Source organism: Hemicordylus capensis, chromosome 2, assembly GCF_027244095.1.
Source record: "Hemicordylus capensis ecotype Gifberg chromosome 2, rHemCap1.1.pri, whole genome shotgun sequence".
Lineage (NCBI taxonomy): Eukaryota > Metazoa > Chordata > Lepidosauria > Squamata > Cordylidae > Hemicordylus > Hemicordylus capensis.
The window spans coordinates 194,358,983-194,374,258 of NC_069658.1; the positions used below are offsets into that span (position 1 = coordinate 194,358,983).

Sequence of the window (15,276 nt, forward strand, 5' to 3'; positions counted from 1 at the left end):
TCAATGCTGGAACTCTTGCACACTCTAGAGCATCTGCGTGTTAATCAAGGGCGTATCTATGGTGAGGCAGGCAGGACACGTGCCCAGGGCACCACTTGAAGGGGGTGCCATTTTTTAAAATTAAAAAATGGTCGCCGAAAACAAAATGGCCACCGTGCATGCACAAATGGCCTCTGTGAGGCCCTAGAGGCCAGCAGGGGAGGGGAAACCTTTGCAGACCCCCCCCCATGGCCTTTAGGAAGCCCCCTGAAGGGCTACAGGTAAAAGATTTTTTTTAAAAAAAAAATTGGCACTATGTACAGAGAATCAGGGCTTGTGAATACTGAGCAGAAGCTTATGAGCTAGGATTGTATTCATTTGCTCTTACTTTGCTTCTTGTGATAAGTGAGTTAAATGTGATGTCTTAATCATATGGCTATTAATGGTGAGTTTGTCTTTGAATCAGTGTGAAATCCTTAGTATTAAGGCCCACGGGTAGTTTCTTGCTCTCTTTCTCTCATTTTAACTGCCTTTCTGAAATACGAGAATATATTCCAAGCAGTGACACAGTTTACTCTGCATATCCTTTAATTATTTTCAGAGTATCTGGGAAAAGTCAAATTCTCCATTTATTTTTAAAACTTATGTAATAGCTTTGCTACAATGCATAGTAGAGAATTAGACGGGCACTTCTGTTTAGTTTTCCAAGTACACTTCCACATGGTATTTGGGTATTTCATGAGCCCCAGCATACTGAAATTTGTAGTTTTCCAGCATTTTTTGGTCTGGCTATGTCCACTGCTAAATAGTTTTTGAAAATATTAAAAGATTAATGAGCTTGACTTGTATTTTTGAGCTGATATTATAGTAAAGTTCTCTGAAAGATGGGTGTCAGATGCTTGGACAGGGGGCGCAATTTCAGTGCTTGCCCTAGGCGATATTTTCCCTAGATACGCCTCTGGCGTTAGTACTTGATTGCTCCCCTCACCTCAGAGATCTCCCCACCCTCACCTGAGCTGCACTCCTGCTCCTCCTCCATCCCATTGCTTCCAGCCCCCTCACCTTTCTTGGTCATGGCTGCAGCATTGCTGCTGCCTATTGGCCAAGCTGCAGCCTCCTATCCCCAGAGACCTCCCCACCCTCACCTGAACCCCGCTCCTGCTCCTCCCTCCACGAGAAGCAGCAGTGGTTGACCGGGCCGTTCCTCGCTGCTGCCACCACCATGGCCACTCATTCTCCTCAGGCCGCTGACAGGCCCGGGCCCATCCCTTGCCTGCATGCCTGCCTCCCTCTGACAGTGGTCTCAGTAGCCCACAACAGCAGCAGTGGTTGACTGGGCCCTTCCTTGCTGCTAGTGCTGCCACTGCCGCTCATTCCCCGCAGGCTGCTGACAGGCTCAGGCCCGTCCCTTGCCCTTACTTCTGTCTCTCTTCCCCCTCCCTTCTTATTCTCTTTCTCTCTCCTCCACTCGCTCTTCCCCACTCTTTCTTCCCCCTCCCTTCATGTTTTTTCTCTCTCTCCCTCCCTCCCTGAGTTAACAGATTTTGTTCATCTTGTTTCCTTATTTAATTCACACAACGGCATTCTCCTTCTCCTGAAGGGGCTCCTTCCTCCCTCACAACTCGTCTTTTTGCAGACTCCTGCCTGCTATCCTATTCCTCTCCTCTACAATCAAGAACATCTTCCAACCAGTAACAGTTGCATTCCAACTGACCTTAACCATCACAGGCTCCTCCTCCTTATCTGCATAGGGTATCCCCACTGCCCAATCACCACAGTGCCACAGGCTCCTCCTCCCTATCTGCATATGGAATCCCCACTGCCCAATCACCATGGTGCTTCTGCGCTCACAGGCTCCTTCTCCCTATCTGCATATGGAATCCCCACTGCCCAATCAGGTGCTTCTGCTTGCAAACTCTGTCAGCCAATCACCTCCTTTCTACCACGTCCCCACGCGTGGCCCGTCTTGGAGAATTAATAATATAGATAGATACTAGCCAACCCTGCACAGAGCATCTGTGAGCTCTTTGGGGCCAGCGGTTACCTCTTCCCGCCCCCCCCCTTCTGCCCCAGTCTCCACTTCCGGGCCCAGCTGCCTCTCTTCCCCAGCGCCACTTCTGCCCCCCGCCACTTTCTTTCCCCCCTCCTGGGCCTTGCGTCCAGGCCGGGCCCACCGCCACCTCTGGCCTCCGCGGCCAGGCCCGCCACCACCCTGGCAACCAATCCTCCTGGGTGCGCCTCAGCCAATCAGGCATGTCTGCCGCCCAGCCAATCAGCTGGGCTCTGGGATGCACATTCCAAGGCACACCCAGGAGAATTAATATAATAGACTACCTGACCCGCACAGAGCATCTGCACACTCTTTGGGGGCCTGCTGTTCCCCCCCTCCTGCCCCACTCTCTCCTGCCCCACTCTCTTTCCCCGCTCCCCCTCCCTCCTGCCCCCTCTCTTGCCCCCTTCCTCACTCTCTTGCCCCCTCCCCCCTGCCTCACTCTCTTGCCCCCTCCCCCTCCCTTTTGCCCCACTCTCTCTTGCCCCCTCCCTCTTGCCCTTTCCCCACTCTCTCTTGTCCCCCTCCCGCCACAGCCAGGTCCTTCTTACCAGGGTAGTGGTGGGCCAAAAAGGGCCCCACCGCCGCCATTCCTACTCTCGGGTGGCAAACTGGGTAGTCCCGCCACCCGTTTCCCTCCCACCTCGGCCTCCAACGGGTGCTGGGACTGCGCCCCGCCGCCTGTTACCTCTTGCCAGTGCCTCGTCTCCCCTTGCCTGGGCCTGGCCGTCCCACCGCTACCTCCTGCTCCCGGTGGCCAGGCCCGGCCAGGCCAGGCTGCCGCCACCACCTCTTCCATACCCGGGATGGCCTGGCCTGGCCAGGCCAGGCTGTCCCGCCACCTCTGTCTCCCACCAGGTCGGGCCACCACCGCCTCTTCCATACCTGGGAATGGAAGTTAACAGATCTTGTTCATCTTGTTTCCTCATCTAATTCATACAACAGCAGCCTCCTTCTTTTGTAGAGGCTCTTTCCTCCCTCACAAACCCTCTCTTCACAGACCCCTGACCACTATCATTTCATATATATTCTTCTCTCCTCTACAATCAAGAACATCTTCCGACCGGTACCAGTCGCATTCCAACTGTCCTTAACCATCACAGGCTCCTCCTCCCTATCTGCATATGGAATCCCCACTGTCCAATCACCACGGTGCTTCTGCTTGCGAACTCTTGCGAGAGCTGCCACACAGGTACACCTCAGAGAATTAGAGAGTGAGAGTGGAGGCTGATAGTTGAACCCCAGCTTGAGGGATGAATTGTGGCCTGACTTCTCCTTAGGATGGCTAACCCTCCACAATTGGTTTGGGGGTTTCCAGGAATCGGCATCAATCTCCAGGTGACTACTGAAAACAATCCTGGAGATCTTAATGGCTTGCTACTGTGAAAATATTGGCATTCCTGTGATCTGCCTGGGGGCCAGTCTTGCTGCTGTAAGAGAAAAAGACAAGCCTTTCCTTGTCTAGAACTTGTAGTGGTTTGGCTGGCTCTCCAATTTCACAGAAAGTCCCTTACCAATGCTATGAACTCACTAGGTTGCCTTAGGCCTAGATGCTCAAGGAGCCCTAACTGGCAAGGCAGGGTGTGTGTGAAAGGCAGGGTAGAACAGGGTTTCCAGCCCTCCAGGTCTAGCCCGGAGCCTCCAAGAACTGACATCAATTTCCAGCTCACTACCGAAAGCAGTCCTAGAGATTTTATTGGCTTGATGTTGTTAAAAATGTTAGAAAAAATACTGAGAGAGAACCCCTCCAGGAATATCTTCAGTCAGAGTAACCAACCCTAGAGGGGAAGCATCAGTAGAAACCTCTACCCTTGCAGAAAAATATTTGTCCAAAGGTTGACATTACCTCTCTGCAGTGCCCCCTAGACACCCCCACCCACCCAAAGCAGCTACAACAGTGGGTAGTGCATGCCCACTTCCCTTTGCCAGTGGCTGAATATTTCTGGCAAGAATGGGCAATGTGTAGGCCCTAAAACACAGAGTTAATAAATTGCTTCCCTCAGTTAACACAAAGTGCTGCAAATCCCCTCCTCACAGTTGCTTTAGGGGCAAAGGAAGGCTGAGTCCTACCTTCCCCTCTGAAGTAGTGATTGAGGGGAGGAATTTCCTCAACAGCTCCATCTCCCCAGGGGATATTATGAGGATAATGCTGTTGTAAGGAATATTGAGGCAACATATGTTACATGATTTGAAGAAACCTCCGTAGTGCTATGTAAGAAATCCTTGGAAGGATTGTTTGCAGTATAAATCTACAGTGCAGGCTTCCTAGGGTGTGGCCATGGCAGTTAAAATGGTTTTAAACCAATTTAACTGTGGATAGAGGTACCCTAAATGTAGACAGAAACCTCACCACTTGCTGCTCCTCAACATTGTTGTTTTAAGGGTGGAGACAGACAGTGTTTAACTGGGGTAGAAGTAGCGTGAATGCACATTTGCTGCATTCTGGGGCATTTGTTTTGAGGGCAGCCACTAAATGTCGATGTTCCAACCATTTCCACCACACCGAGAAAGTGAAGTCTGCCTTATTTTTTAAGTATAGGGCAGGGGTGTAACTATAATAGGGCAAGGGGAGATGGTTGTCTGGGGGCTCACTGCCTCAGGGCCCCCCTGCCGAGGCAAGTCACATGACTGATTTCCCCAGACGCGTACCCACCCGGGCTTCCTTCAGTTGTATTCATCCTCCAAAACTGATGTGAGTGTTAAGACCTGGAGCTACCAGAACAGCATGTCTTTCTCTCGTACCATTAAATGACTTGCATCGTCCACAATTTACAAAACCTTTTAAATTAAATATATACACACACACACACACATACACACACATTTTACTTCAGTGAGGGGGAGCCCTTTTAAAAATCTTGTCTCTGTGCCCACTCCAGCCTTGCTACGCTCCTGGTACAGGGGGCTGTGTCTCACAGGTCAGAACATCCCTGACTACCACCAGCCAGTAATGGAATTAAAAAATAGGGAGGAGAGACAGAACTGACTTTTGGGGGCCAGTGCTTGGTTTATCTGGCTTGACTGAGTGAGGAGGAGGCTGAGCACGTTCAGGCCTAGCTCCTGGTATTCCTTTTAAGTGCAAGCAATTAACTTGCTGTGTTTTTGATCTCCTCCCTGTCTAGAAACTATTTTATCTAAAATCAGACAGGAAAATTTAAACTGAAAGGATCAATCTGTGACTGTAAATGTGAATGAGGGCAATGAAAGCGGATTTTGCAAATTACCACAGCTAGCCATTAAGGCAGATGTCTCACTGATCAATCTGTGTAGCCATCATTCTGTGTATCCCCAGGACCTAAACTGAGCCAGTTTCCAACAAAGGCGCACACACACCCTGATACATATGCTCAGCTCAACCTTGAGAGATGTTAAACAAGAATAGAAAGGAAGTCAGCACCTCTGAGACGATGCAGAGTGTGGTGCTTAATATCTAAAGTGAAAAATAGTGGACCTCTATGTTACTTTAAAATTATTTGTGCTGTTACTGAACTAACCGTAGGTGTTTGAGGGCTGATTCAAACATGTAGTTATAGCACATAGCAGAGACTTTTTTGAACTGTGCCAGTTCAGAATTCCAGTAGGTAAATGCACATTTGAACTCTTCCCACCCCCATCTTTTGTGTGTGTGCATCTTGAGCATATCAAGCTAGCTTATCATGAGGAAGTTGAGCCTACATCCCTTTTCCCTGACCTGCTGGCTTTCCATAAACAAAGCAATAGCTACTCTGGGATCTCTAAGAACAGGTCTGCTGGATCAGGCTCAAGGCCTGCCTAGTTCAGCTTCCTGTTTCACTCAGTGGCCCACCAGATGCCTCCAAGGAGTCCACAGGTGGGGGGTGAGGGCTTGCCTCCCTCAGGGGAGCCAGTGTTGCAGCTCCCCTGCAACAGGTATTTAGCAGCATCATGCCTCTGAGGCTGGAGGTGAAATGAATCTTTGAATGTTTGCATATTTATTTACTGCATTACTATAATGCTCTTCTTGCACGGAGCTCAGAGCAGGGTCCATGGTTATATTTATCCTCATAAGAACAACCCTGCTAGATCGGGACAAAGGACTATCTAGTCCAGCAACCTGTTTCACACAGAGGCCCTCCAGAGGCCTCTGAGAAGCCCACAGGCAAGAAAGAGCTGAGGGCATGCCCTCTCTCTTGCTGTGGTTCCCTTGCAACTGGTATTTAGAGGCATCTTGCCTCTGAGCCTGGAGGTGGCCTATAGGCGCCAACTAATAGCCATTGATAGATCTGTCCTCCATGAATTTGTCTAAGCCCCCTTGAAAGCAATCCAAGCTAGTGGCCATTGTAGTAGCCAGGATCAAGCCTATTACATAGGGCGCAATTACAGCATGTTGCAAGGCTCATTCTCATGACACTACTTTAACATTTTATATCACAGAAGATGATCAACCTCCTTTCTTAGGCCAGCAGGCCTGCATTGCACTTGATTACATTTATGTAAATTCTCAGGTACCACCAAGGGCTGATTAAGCTTTTTGCCGCCCATAGACAGCCAAAGATTTACCGCCCCAGAGGCAAGGGTAAGGGGGCTTGTGGGGGAGGGAAAGTTAAATATTTTACCCCTTACGTTTAAAACTGCCGCTGTGTGGTGGCAGCACAGCAGGGACAGCAGCGAGATACCCGCCCACCTCCCAAACCATGACAGGTGAGGTTAGGTGCTGGAGGCAGGCAGCAGAGAGGGCAGCAAAAGAGCTCCTCACTTGGACTGCCTTCCTTGCAAAAGACCCAGATTGGGCAATTTAGACCCTTTTGGGGACTCTGCCGGCATGCACATAGGCCTGAAATCAGCCCGATCTGGATCCTCACGAGTGAGGAGCTTTTTCACTGCCTTCTCTGCCACCTGCCTCCAGCGCCCGACCTCACCCATCTTGGTTTTGGAGGCGGGTGGCGTTTTTGCCGCCATCCCTGCTGCGCTGCTGCACAGCAGCAGTTTTAAAAGTGGGGGGAAACCCTCTATCAGGACCTCTATCACGTCTCCCCATAGTCGCCTCTTTTCCAAACTACAAAGTCCAGATGTTGTGGCCTTGCCTCATGAGGAAGGTTCTCCAGGCCCCTGATCCTCTTGGTTGCCTTCTTCTGCACTTTTCCAAGTTCTACAGTCTCCTCCTTAAGATACGGTTACCAGAACTGTACGCAGTACTCCAAATGTGGCCGCACCATAGATTAGTATAAGACCATTATAACATTAGCATTCTTATTTTCAACCCCCTTCCTAATAATTCCTAGCATAGAATTTGCCTTTTTCACAGCTGCCGCACATTGAGTCAACACTTTCAATGAGCTGTCCACCATGACCCCAAGATCCCTCTCCTGGACAGTTACTGACAGCTTAGACCCCAACACTGTATATGTGAAGTTTGCCCCCCCCCCCATATGCATCACTTTATACTTGCTTGTATTGAACCACATTTGCCATTTTGTCACCCACTCACCTAGTTTGGAGAGATCCTTTTGGAGCTCCTCACAATCTGTTGTGGATTTCACTACCCTAAATAGGTTAGTGTCATCTGCTAAAATAATGGCAATTGAAGCTTCCATTTCTGTTCTACTTTTGCTCACTGTGTCTCTTTCTGTCTCTGGTGTACAGGAGCAGTCCCATCCAGTCTCTGCAGAGCCCTCCTGTTCTCCACCCCAGGGAACAATGAAGAGTTCAAGTTCACAATAAGAACACCTAACATTTACGTAGCTTTTGAACACTTCACATGCATTACCCTGTTGTGATCCTTGCAATGCCTCTCTAAGGTAGGTGAGTCTTATTACCCTGCTTATAATTGCCCAGGGTGATGCTGAAGCTGAGAGGGAGTGGCTTGCCTAATATCTGCTAGTGACTTTGTAGCAGAGATCTACCAATTCAGAACTCAGTTGCACACAGGGCAATCCTGTCCACATGTACTCAAAAGAATCTTCCACTATGTCCAGTGGAGTTTGCATCCAGATTAAGTGTGCATAGCACTGGAGCCTTCGCCATTCCACTCATCAGTGCTCTGCATACCATGATGAGAGGGAGGCTTCTGTGCAAATAGGATTCTTCCCTGGCTGGAGAGGAAGTATCCAGAGCACAGATTAAAAAATACACAAGCGCTACCTCAGTGAATTGGAACAAGGTCTATCTGGTCCAGTATGTTGTTTCCATGAGCGGGTTGCCAGATCTTCCTAAGAAGCTCACCATAGTGGTAAAACCTCCCCAGCATATGGTATTCAGAGGTAGACTGTCATTGAACCTGGAGGTTCCATATAGCTATTAATAACCATGAATGAGAGACCTATGCGATTCAGAATCATTACCCACACCCTTGGGCAGTAAACTCCAGTTTCAAGAATGACTGAGAAAGCATACTTTTCTCCTTCAGACTACCCTCTCTTCCTGTAGGACCCCTTCGAAAACAACAGTAATAAAAGCAAATAAAGGAGGTGGTTTCCCGCCCGCCCACCCTCAGGTGTTGCTGCCCTTGGCCCTTTTCCTGCCACTCCCAGGCCCCTTTTTTCTCCTGGGAAATTTCAACACAGAAGATAGGAATGTGCTAATCTCCTGTCATGGCTGGGAAAAGCCTCTGCAAACAACCAGAAAGAATGTGAAAGGACTCCAAGCCCTGTTTGTACGTTTGTACAAAAGCATTCAATAAAGCATTGCTAGTAATGCCTGGGCTCCACCATCACCCCAGCTTTCTGGTCTGCAAACACTGATTGCAATGTCTGATTGCAACACCAGGGACAAGGGGCATGAGCACTATTTGGAGGTCTGTCCCGTGCTCAGTGCCTATAAATTGCTTCCCACTTGTTGCAGAAAGTCAGATCTCAATCCTGTTGTGGAGATGCCACATTTTTCTAGCCCCAGGTTGCCAGCTTTTCAACCAGCCACTGTAGCTGTGTGTAGGCCTTAGCTGCTAACAACCTCCATGTTGTGAACAGCTTCACTGGCTGATTTCTGCACATAAAACAGCTCTTAAAAGCAGAAGAGCAGGCCAGATAGAGTTTTCCCACGTCAGCTGGCAACTCTTCAAACTCGAACTGTTTGACACCCCAAGCCTTTAAAGCCTGCCTGAGGATTTTCCTAGGTGAATTAAAATGTCACGTCTTGTGTCATTTCACATGCTGAATAGTGTGACTCTAGCACATTAAAGGGCCAGCTCTTGAGTGGGGTATCTATAACCTCATTTTTAAGATCTGTCACTTGTTTTCTTCCTTCCCTCCCTTTGTAATTGTGTCTATGCCCAATGTAATCCCTAAAAATTAAAAAACAAAAACCTGCATCTATGCTCCAGCGGGACTGATGGCCAGGAAACTGAATCGCATCCCCTGGATTGCAAAGGGTATCATCACCCTGCTGAGAACTGCTAGGTTGCCTCTGTGTACCTCCTGCAAAAGTACAGGCAGTGGATCTCTCCCCCAAACATGCACAGAACACAGCTGAAGCAGATGATCCTTGGATTTGGGCTCTCCAGGCTGTTGCTTAATTTGCTTCCATGGTTGGGCCAGCCCTGCCGTCTCTATTCTAGCACTACAACACAAAGGCTGCTGTGTGCTGTGCTCTACCAAGATTGCTTCTGGAAAAATAATGCATCTAACCCCTGCTGACTTGGCAAAGAGGCACCTTTTGACGAGGTGATTCTCTTTTATTTAGCAGGGGGAGAGTAACTGGCCCTATCCACCCCCAGAACAGTACCTCCAGTGACTGTTGCTGGTGTCTATCTTAAGTTTCTTTTTAGTTTGTGAGCCCTTTGGGGACAGGGATCCATCTTATTTATTCATTATTTCTCTGTGTAAACCGCCCTGGGCCATTTTTGGAAGGGCGGTACCAAAACTGAATAAATAAAGAATAAATAAATAAAATCTAAGCATGTGCAAAGCTTTACAGCCCCCCTAGAAATAAACAGCGTGTCAATGGCAACTCTATCAGATGTGATCATGCCTGCAGGCAAGTCACCCACGTGTTGCAAGCAGAAAGAACCGGAGAAAGAGCGGGTCTGGCAGTAGCGAGCATGAATTGTCCCCATTTGCTAAGCAGGAGACAGCTTGGTTTGCATTTGGATGGGTGACCACTGTAAGTCATTCTCCTTGGGGAATGGAGCCATAGCTCAGTGATAGGAGCACCTGCTTGGCCTGCAGAAGGCCCCAGGTTCAGTCCCTGGCATCTCCAGGCAGGGCTAGCAAAGACTCCTGCCTGGAACCTTGAAACCTCTCCTGTCATGGCTGGGGAAAGCTTCTGCAAACAAGCAGAAAGGATGTGAAAGGACTCCAAGCCCTGTCTGGACTCAGAGCAAAAGCATGCAACAAAGCATTGCTAGTCATGCCTGGGGTCCACAATCACCCCAGCTTTCTAGTCTACTGGGGAGCTGCTGTCAGTCAGTGTAGGTGGTCCAACAGTCTGACTCATTATAAGGCAGCTTCCTATGTTCCTAGCCACTACACTACTCTCAAGCCTTATAGCCTGAGGCAATAATTAGTTATTGTTAGTATTATTATTAATAATTATATACCTCTTTTCAACAAAAAAGTTCATAAAGCAGTTTGCATAGAAAAAGAATTAAGATGGTTCAAATCTGCTATGAGGCAGGCCTACCTATCCTCCAGCGGAGATGACTGAAAGGGTTAAGGTTAGAAGTTCCTGGATAACTTCTTGATTGATCTTCTCTCTTTTTAAATTAGAGGAAGGTGGAGTTGCCATTTGGATTATCTGCCCGAAGCGGTAAAATGTCTTGGGCAGATAATCCAAATGGCAACTCCACCTTCCTCTAATTTAAAAAGAGAGAAGATCAATCAAGAAGTTATCCAGGAACTTCTAACCCTAACCCTTTCAGTCAGCTCTGCTCCCCTTCATTTTAGGTCCTGCGGAACCAACAATGGGCTGGGTTGAACAATGGTTTGTTTTGTGTCTCTGTTTATGATCCCTTTCTATAATAAAACTGGGTAATGAAGAATATCTTGAGAATATTAAACCCCAAGAATTTGTTTCAAAGGCATTGCTGATCATGACTCAGATTTTCATAATCCTTTTCACCCTAAATCAATATTTATTCTGCTTAGGGTTGGAGTTATAAAACTATGCATTTAGGTGTTTTAAGAATTGATACTTAAAATATTTCCAGACAATTGGAAGAGGGACAAAAGACTCATTGGGTCAATTTTGAAAAATTCAGAGACTCAAATTGAAAAATGTGGCTCAAGTGTTGTTATTGTTTTCCACAACAGGGCGAAGAGCAGCAAGTGCAGGGGTGTGAACTGGACAGGATAAATGGGAGTGGGGAAGGTTAAGCATCCTCTCCCCCTCCTCCAGCATGACTGCTCCAGTCAAAACTTGATACACACACACCCCATGGTTGCTTTTAAATTAAAAAAAATCAAGTGATGGGAAATCAAGTCACAAAACTGCTATGTCATGTCTATTTTGGATCCCAGAAAAAGTAATTGGCTACTATAAATTGGTTCAGAAAAAGTTACCATATTGACCACTTCTCAATAGCACTGCTCAGGGGCATAGAGACTATTGAGCAATGGGAGACAATTGTCCCCAGGTCTGGGGGACCCCCAAGGCTTCCTCTTGCCCTCACCCCTTGCCCCCTCCCTCACCCAGCCAGGGAGCAAAGCACTCACCAGCTGAGAGCACAAGGTACGCCCCTCTCTCCAGCCAGCATTTCACACAGGCTGGGGTGGGATGGGCTCTCCTCTCCCCCCACCCAACTGCCAGGCATTGGCCCCTCCCCATCTGATGTCAGATGCAAGGAGGGTGGGGCCAGTGCAGAGAACGGGGCCATCACAGCCCTTGCATAGTTTCATTTCCCCTGTCACTGAATCGCTGAAAGGGAGCTCCAGCAAAAGGACGTCAGATGCAGGAGCATGGGAGCCGCCAATCAGACTTGGTCCCCTGGCCCCCGCAAAGCTCCCTACGCCCCTGGCTGCTGCTACCCTGCCAGTATCCCAGTTTTGCTTGTCTGCCCTTTTTTCTTTTCACTTTCCCCCTGAAATTCTTTGCTGAATTTCATCATATCACTTTCCACTCCATTTCTTCCCATTTGTCAAGATCACTGTGGATGTTAATCCTATTGTTAGAAGACTTTTAGTCCCTCCCAGATAAATTTGCTAAGTATGGCTTCCACTAGAGTGTGTGGTGGGTTATAAATACAATAGTGGAAGTATACTTATTAAATCTGGAGAGAACACAAAGCGGGGAGGGACTGCAAACACTTTAAAGGATAAGATTAGAATTCACAATGAGCTGTTCAAATTAAACATGTGAATGCTAGGCTGAAAACTGAAATGACATCTTGGGTTTTTGCTACAGGAAGGTCAAGATACAGATTTTAAATACAATTAAACCAGCAGATTTTTAAAGGGACCAACTCAAGAAAGTGGCCTAAAATCATTCATATATTATATAATCAGGGGCTTAGCTAGAGAAGAGGGGGCCCATGTTCGCCCCTCTCTCTGGCGGCCCCTTGGAGTGAGGGAGATAATGAAGAAAATGGGGAGGAGTGGAACTGGGTGGGGGGGGGGCTTCAGGAGCTGGAGAGCCCAGGTTTTTTGAACCCATCCACTCAGTTATCGCAATGCCCCTGATATTTATGGTTTAGAAGTACATGAAGGCAAGTGCAGATGAATTTCCACCCACTTATGGTGAGAACATGTAAAATGTAGTTCTGTTGCATTAATGTGGTTGAAGTCAGACATATCCCCTCATGCCCTCTATGTATGGTTTTTATTGGGATACTTTTGGGCTCCGATCCAGCAGTGCATATATGGATCAGGCAGAAATGTGTCATACTCTCATCACCTTCTGACAGCACAAGCCCAGAGCTGGGTAGGATCTTGGAAGCAGGTCCCATTGCTAGTCCCAGTAATCTAAGAAGATCAAGAGAGTCAGCAGTCAACTATGGGGCTATTCTCATGAGCAGCAAAAATCAGGCTAGGAGAGCCTAGCCCGATTTTTGCTGCTCGTGTAAACCACCGGGCTCTCAGGCGAGCCCAGTGGCTTACAAGTGGCTAGCCTGCTTTTATAGCCCTCCCCTGAGCCTGGGGGGCTCGATCGTGAGTACTCATGAGTAGACCCCTGGAGGGGAGGCAAAAAGCTGCCTCCCGGCTCCAGGGGTCTCCCCAGTATGCCCTGTGCGCTCGCTGTGTGCCGCACAGCCCCAAAGCTCCCCAGCCCCTGCCGGCTCTGTCACGGAGCCAGCAATCGTGTGGGCAGCCGATTCGGCCACCCAGGGCTCCCACTCTGCTGCAGAAACTGAGTCTCACTGATCATGAGACCCAACTCTATATCTCTTGAAACCACCACCTGGCAGTGTTGCAGGAAAAAAACCTCTAGAATCTAGCCTTCCTGTTTGATTCAGCCACTGGCTTTCATCCTCCTATCGTGGATAGGGAATGGGGCATCTTGCCAGAACCAAAGAGAAGAGGATTGGGCTCAATTCTCGCCAATATACTTGCTGTCTAACTGAATGGAGTCAAACAACAAGGGTGTGTTGCTCAAAAAAGCTTTTATTTCATGTCATGAAAGGCGCGAGTATCATCAGAGAGCATCTGGCTGATACTGCGCGCCGAGCCATACAGGTGGCTAGTTTTTATAGGTCTCAAACATACAAGCATATCAACAAAGCGATTAATACACGTTATTAGTTATTAAACTTACATATTCCAGAGGTGTCATCTAGAGCCTGAGAAGAAGAGTTACTACCTGCCTTTTATGACAACTTTAATCCCTATGGTATCTCTTCGTACCAGCAAGACCCTCTTTCTGCTGACTGAGGAATTTAGCTAATGGCCTGTGTTTGACCACTCCTGGTACCTGTTATCTCTGGTGGGCTTCTCAACCCACATTCTTGAGAGGGGGCCTCCCGCTCTTGACTTTGGCCTCTGTTACCGAGAGGCTTCTCAACTCTGAATAACCTGCTAGCTTTATATTCCATTAGGGATATGAACCAAACTTTTGAATTATACTTTGATACACAGTTTTATATACTTATACAGAAGTCCAGATTCAAAAGCATTGTGTCCATCTAGCAGTATGAGGCCCACCCCTGTGCCTTACTCAGGAGGACAAAGCCAGAAACAAGACAACAAGGCTATTCACGTGCACATGCAAAACTGGGCGAAGGGAGCCCAGCCCAGTTTTGCACATGCTTGTGAACCACTGGGATCGGCCCGATTCCAGTGGCACCACAGTGGCAAACCCACCTACAGAGCCTCCCTCCTAAATGGGGTTAGGAGAGCGCGCGCTCTCCTAACCCTGTTTATTTGATCGTGTGTCAGCTGCGGCTGGGAGGGGGGATCCCCATAATGCAACCATGCACTTACACGGTGCGTTACTGGAGTTCCAGGGAGCGGGCTGACAGAGGATGGTGCATTCCAGCACCCTGACCCTCAGAGCTATCTATTGGCAGGAGCCAGTGCTCGTCTGGGCGGGCAATCCAGCCGCCCAGCAACAGCAGGATGATCATCTGTGGAGAGGTAAGCACTTTCGGGTTTCCTCCCCACAAAATGGGTAGCCCTTTCTCACGGTACATTAGAAAGGGCTCGATATGTGCTCCGTATCAGGGCCCTGCTGATGCTCCAGGAAGGGTGGGGCAGCTATAAATCTACCTAGTTGTTGCTGATGTAATCTTGCTAAGTGCCTGGTGACTTGGTTGGAGAACTCTTTTGCTACTTGAAGCCTTGTTCCCCAACTTGCTGGGCAGCTCCCTGCTCTTTCTGTCTGAGCCACACAATGGTGGTGGTGGGAATCGGACAGTGTGGAGCCCTTTTCAAAAGGCTGATGAGATCCTGTTGATGGGCGGTTTGTTGGGGAAGGGGAAGTGGGAAGAACTTCAGCCAGCCTCCTGTTGCCCTTCAGTGCAATTAGTGTTTTTTAAGAAGGGTTTCATACATTTAGCCCTAGCAAGTGGAGCAGGAATGAAAATCCCATGCACTGTGTCTGCCTGTACATATAATTCCTCACCCAGCTAGCAGCAGTACACAAATGGATCTCTGCTTCTGCAGGTAATATTCTCCCTAGCTGAGCTGGAGTACACATAAAAGATAAAAGTACATAGCTCCCAATCTGATAAGAATTGTAGGAGCTGAGCAAATGGAAATTAGCAAAGGGGTCTTTGTGAGAAGGATGAAGAAGAAGAATTTGGCATACACAATGAGGCTGTTTTCACCCGCAGCCTAACCCAGGCTAGGGAAGCCCAGCCTGAGTTAGGCTGTGTGTGAGAACTGGCAGGATCGGGCCCGATCCTGGTAGGGCAGCAGTGCCTT

At 48.4% G+C, this 15,276-nt stretch overlaps 1 long non-coding RNA gene across 2 annotated transcripts in view; it reads left to right on the forward strand.

The window, feature by feature from the left end:
* The window catches only part of LOC128345630 (uncharacterized), a 21,439-nt gene extending 10,075 nt beyond the window's left edge, over positions 1–11,364 (forward strand). The window contains exons 1-3 of one of the 2 annotated variants that reach the window (XR_008316548.1): positions 3,245–3,367; positions 7,631–7,785; positions 11,233–11,364. This is a non-coding gene — a long non-coding RNA (uncharacterized LOC128345630). Of the gene's footprint in view, positions 1–3,244; positions 3,368–7,630; positions 7,786–11,232 lie in introns of those variants that run through there. The other variant, XR_008316549.1, reaches the window with a different exon arrangement.
* Positions 11,365–15,276: the final 3,912 nt, after the last annotated feature.